The sequence below is a fragment of the Balaenoptera musculus genome, chromosome 18, assembly GCF_009873245.2.
Source record: "Balaenoptera musculus isolate JJ_BM4_2016_0621 chromosome 18, mBalMus1.pri.v3, whole genome shotgun sequence".
NCBI lineage: Eukaryota > Metazoa > Chordata > Mammalia > Artiodactyla > Balaenopteridae > Balaenoptera > Balaenoptera musculus.
In genome coordinates this window covers 51,461,093-51,467,243 of record NC_045802.1, presented here as the reverse complement: position 1 = coordinate 51,467,243, position 6,151 = coordinate 51,461,093, and positions in this window count along the sequence as shown.

The following is a 6,151-nucleotide window of genomic DNA, read 5'->3' as shown; positions in this document are numbered from 1 at the left end:
TAGATTTGACACTGCAAAGGCCCAAAATACAATGAGACACATTTCAGTCACTCAGTTTTAAGTTACTATTTGGGCATCTGTGAATTAAAAGAGGCCCTTAGAATTGACAGTACAGCTGCAATGAACACTTTTATCCATATTTTTTTCTTTGGTAGAACCATAGATGTATGATAAAATTTCAATGGTAATATCACCATGAAAATCAGTTGTATACTGCATGTTCCATATTCCATACCACAGTGAAGCCCTTGGACATGCGTCCCCCCCAAAAAAAGAAGTCACACTCAGCTGGGATTATAAATGCCTACCTGCTTGCTAAAATATGCAGGCGAAAGTATTCTCTTGATTTTAGACTATCCTTTAGGTATTTGTATTGGTACTTTCCTTTTAAGAGTCTCTCTAATTCCAGGACAAACTCATTAATTTCTTTCAATTTTACTAGAGACACTTTTGCTTAGTGTTAATTAAGCTATTTTCTTTAATTAAAGAAAATATATCTTTTTTGAGATTAAGGAAAACAATAAAAGAGAAACAGCTATAGAAAGTCAGATAGTACCAGGAATTTGAGATTTTTCATTTAATTCTTAACCATCTATGGTATACTAATTGAAGAATATAATTTAATTTATACTAAAGATTCCAATCATATGCATCAAGATTGGAACCAAAGATAAATATATCATTAACTTAGAATAGCTAAGATTTCCTCAGTTATAATTTATTTTTGTTTCATTACAGAATTTAAACTAGAAATAAATTATTTTGAATTTAAACTATATTTATTTACATTTAATTACTATATCCCACATTGTTCCAAAAATAGATTTATGGAACTTTTAAAAAGGACATACTACTAATTGATAGTCATAGTTACAATGTGTCTTTCAAAGCGACATTAAACATTTCCAACCCATTCTGCTCCAATTTGCAACTATTCAAGGGTATTGCCACTGCCTATATTTCTTGGTATGGAAAAGGTGAAGCTAACCAGAAAAAAAGTACAGTAAATTAAATAGTCCATTAAGACTGATATTATGTAAGAAAATATGTTTTATCACTCTACAAGATTTTAAAAAATAAATCTAAACTTCTTTTGGCATCAGTCTGTTGTTTTACTTTTTACATTACATGTATGGGTTTGAATTCCTGGATCACTGTGTTTGTTTTTTTCTCATGAGATCTGGGAGAAGGACGCATTATGAGGCTCTGCTGTGTTGCCAGGCACATGGGTTCAGTATTCAGACATTCCAGTTCAGTTCTCCAACTTTTCTATTAAATTTTTGTCAATTGCCTTCTATGCGTCCAAACAGCAGACAAGTACATAGTGATAAACTCTACTGAAATGACTATCCCTCACTACCAGGGAATTGCATAAGAACAATTCTGTATTCATCATTTTCAGGCACAAAGGAGGAACAAAAGCCCACCCCAAAAGTGACCTGCTGCACAAAATACCTTTTGTTATCAATTTAAGTGGTCTTCTGAATCCTCAAACCACTCATTGATAGATTTTCTTTTTCCCACATACATAATTTATGTCATCTAATTAATTTTTCATAAGTTAAACAACTGTTAATATTAGTTCCTGGCCATCGTGAATGGCAAAAATTAATTTTTTTCTCCAAATCCACTTGAGAGGCACTCTTTCCTTTCTTCAATACTGTACAGAGCAGAGACTTAAAATCTCTGTAGCCTTCAGTGCAGGAGCAGTCGTCAGGGTCCTTGTGCAGACAAAAGCTTCCACACTGCGAGCAAGTCTTAGCAGAAGATTGCTTAAGGGGAAATCCTAACCCACATGATATATCACTGACCTTTCTCCTCTGTCCTTGTTACACAGAGAACAGAACCCCTCCTCTGTCTCCATTTATAAAGTATCTGACAGTGACTGATAGTTTTATTTTTTCATAGCTGTCATTGCATTAAAATGTGGTTGCTGTTACACGGAGTATTGGAGAACACAGCGCGAGTCTGAAAGGAGCGGGAAGAGATTTACACAAAACCTTCATCTGTTGGGATGCGTTAAGATCCGCTATCTCAAATTATGAATAACTTTTATTTTTATTTTTTTAATGCATCTTTATTGGAGTATAATTGCTTCACAATACTGTGTTAGTTTCTGTTGTACAACAAAGTGAATCCGCCACATGCGTACATGTATCCCCATATCCCCTCCCTCTTGAGCCTCCCTCCCACCCTCCCTATCCCACCCCTCTAGGTCATCATGAGTAACTTTTAAACTCGTAATACATAACAAGAATGAGGAACAGTCATACACTAAAACAAACAGATATTTGAAATGCAAACTTGGGCTGCTCTGGCCCATAGATGGAAGAGGGAGATTAGACGTGGGACAGCACCAAGAGGCTTGGATGACTTTTCTCTTTACATGTAGGTCAGAGATAGGACTAGAACCCCCAGTTTGGGATCAGATGAGGGGCTAGCATGAAAAAAAGGGCCTGGTCTCAAAAGAGTGGAATAGAAACCCACTCAGTCTTAAAATATGTGATTATAAAGTATAATACAAAAAGACTTCGACTGCCACCTCTTTTTTCTAAAGTCACAAAATCCAACTGACGCCCTTTTTATGTCTCTAGAATCTCTCCACTTCTTCCACATCCACAGCCAATACCCTAGCTTGGCCATCAGTATGTCTTCCTGGATTCCTTCCACCACTGGTAATGGGACAGCCCACCTCCACTTTCCCTACGTACAGCAGGAGTCACCTTCCTACCACACAAACCAAACGTGTTGCTTTCCTGCTTAAAATCCTTTCTTAGCTCCCCATTGCTCCTAGGCTGAAGTCTAAAGTTCTTAACAAGGCATGTAAGGTCCATGGCTTATAAGGTACCTGGCTTGTGCTTACAGCTCCAGCTCCAATGCCCTGCACTGTACCTGCAACCCCTGCTGTACTCTCGTCTGGAAAACTTCCTGAACTCTGCTTGGCCAGCTGTTCAGCAGCACTGGGGCTCCGACATAGACAGGTTTTTGGAGGGGCTTTCTCACCTCCTCAGTCTGGGTTGGCTGCGTCTGCCATCTGTTTCCTTATCATCCTTTTTGCTCTCTATCTTAGTGTACAGCGCCCTGCATTATAAATGTCACTTAAGTTGCTACGTGTCTGTTTTACTCACTAGACCTAATGTTCTTTGTGGTCAGGGATCGTGTTCACAGTACAGTGCCTGAGCTTTGAACAGCGCCTGACCCATAGTCGGTTCTCATCAAATATGGACGGAGGGGAGGAGGGGACAAAGGAGAGAGTGAGTCTGGCAGACCAGCCTGGAGAAATCAAAACGAAATCATGTTAAGGTGATACCTACCCTTTCAGAGAAGGCTCAATCTATCAGGAAATAAAACCCAAAGGAAAAGCAAATAATAGTATCACATTGTTATTATCAATTCTTATCATTAACATGCTTATCTAATAAAGTATATTTGAATTTATCAGACCATCATACCTCACTTTTCCTGATTCTTAAATTCCTTTTACAATAATATACAATCTTATGCTATATTCAGTATCCTGTAATAAATCATAATGGAAATGAATGTGAAAAAGAATGTATATGTATATATTTGAATGACTTTGCTATATACCTGAAACTAACACAATATTGTAAATCAACTATACTTCAATAAAATAAAGTTTTAAAACATATGTATATAATCTTGTGAATTCTTATAAAAGTTTTTTAAGTCATTCAATATTTTTGTGTGGTATATGGGAAAGAGGTGGCCTTTAGTAAGAAAACATTTCATTTTAGGTTAGTTTACTATTAAATATTTATTACAGAGTTTATTTATAACCTTTCATAATATCCATTACTGTATAATTAAAGAAAATTATTTTTTACATTTAAGTGAGTTTGCTTATTGATTTACTTTCAATTAATTATTAAAAGAGAAAATATTACCTGTTGACCACAGATTTTGTTTATACTTGTTACATCATGTTTGTTTTGGGGGATCAAGTAATTATTAAAGTGGATGGAAATTTAGCTGTGTGTTATGGGGTCAACAACAAATAAAAACTGCTTAATAAACTTGGAAATTCTTTACTTAGAGCTAAAAATTATATCGTTACTATTTTTATAACAAAATAAAGGGGTGCAAAGAGTGATCTGAAAATGACACGTTATAAGTAAAGATATACTTTATTTCTGCAAAATAAAAAGCCAAGTTGCATGTAATTTTTATATGTTTTCTTTTTATAACATGGATTTGAAGTACTAGTGACATCTTGATGTCCTATAAGAGGATTTTGATCAGATATGTGAAACTTTCAGACTATAAAGATCAAAGTTTGCAGAATTGTTACCATTTATTTTTTACACACACACACATACACACACACACTTCTTAGTTTAACACAGTGAAATTTATTTGACACTTAATAGTCCACTGTAGGTGTCCCTGATCAGCCTGCAATCTTCCATGTCGTGATACAGGGACTCAGGTTGTCTCTACCTTGTGGCCCACCATCCGCTCACGTTCATATTTGTACATTGAGAAGAGAACACCAGAATACTGTAGCTGGATGATAGTGTACTTATTCTGTGCTTTTAGTAGATTTTGGATACTTCTTAAAATAACGATTTTGAGCAAATGTTAATATTGTTCATCTTACAACATTCCAGCTTAAGTCAATGATTCTATATCAATACAGACAAGTTGAAGTGCTGTGTGTCAGTTCATCATGTAACTTCCAAGTGTGTGTTGTTTCAGTGAAGGGGAAGAACAGAAGAAAGAACGAGGTCTGTGGCTGCTTGTTTCCACACAGAAGAGAAGAGCTGGTTGGACTCTCAAGACACAATCTAGTTCCACCTCCTCTGTTTCCATAAATGAATGACTGAACCATCCTAGTCCTGCACCCTGAAAGCAGGATTCATGCACAGTTATCATTGCATACCTTGTAGCAGTCTGTCACAGCGCCCAGCATAGCATAGGCATATTAGTTTTCTAAGAGAGAGGGAGAGAGAGAAAAGACACATCAACCAAATGCAATATATGAACATGAGGACCTTGACTCAAACAAACTTTGAAAAAAAATTCATAAGACAAAGAAATTTGAACACTGATAGGGACATTTGATAACATTAGGAATTAATTATTGTTCACTTTTAGGTATAAATTAGTATTCTGTTCAAAATATAAACCCTTGTCTACTGGAGATTCATACTGTAATATTTATGGATGAAATGGCATACTATTTGCTGCAAGAAAATCTAAAGAAGTTGATGAGGTATAGAAGAAACAAAATTGGCAATGAGTTGATAATGGTTAACTGTGAGTCATGGATATATCAGATTTTACTTTACCATTTTCTCTAATTTTGTATCTATTTGAAATTTTCCATAATAATGAAGTCTTCAAACATTTGCTTGTTTCCAATTCCACTGCTCTGCCACCTAGTCAGTGCCACCATCATCTCTTACCTGGGAGGCATGCGAGGCTGCTTCCTGATGACATTCCCAGCATCCAGTGTTGCCCGCTACAATCTACCCTCCTCATGGCAGCTGCAGTGATCATTTAAAACTGGAATCATATCCTGTCTTCTTTACCTTGTTTTCTTTAATAACCTTCCCAAAGCTTCTCATTCAATCGGAATAAAATCTAAACCCTACACTTACAAGGTCCTTTGGAACCTGGACCCCGATGATCTCTTCAAACATCCTGTGCCACTCTCCCTGATACTCTAGCCACCCTGAGGTTCTTTTTTTTTTTTTTTTTTTTAATATATTTATTATTTATTTACTTATTTTTGGCTGTGTTGGGTCTTCGCTGCTGCGCGCGGGCTCTCTCTAGTTGTGGCGAGAGGGGGCTATGCTTTGTTGCAGTGCGCGGGCTTCCCATTGCAGTGGCTTCTCTTTGTTGCGGAGCACGAGCCCTAGAGTGCATGGGCTTCAGTAGTTGTGGCACATGGGCTCAGTAGTTGTGGCTTGCGGGCTCTAGAGCACAGGCTCAGTAGTTGTGGCGCACGGGGTTAGTTGTTCCGTGGCATGTGGGATTTTCCCGGACCAGGGCTCAAACCCTTGTCCCCTGCATTGGCAGGCGGATTCTTAACCACTGCGCCACCAGGGAAGTCCACCCTGAGGTTCTTTTTGTCCCTCAGATATGTCATGCTTGTCCCCATCTCATGGTCTTTGTCTCAGCAATC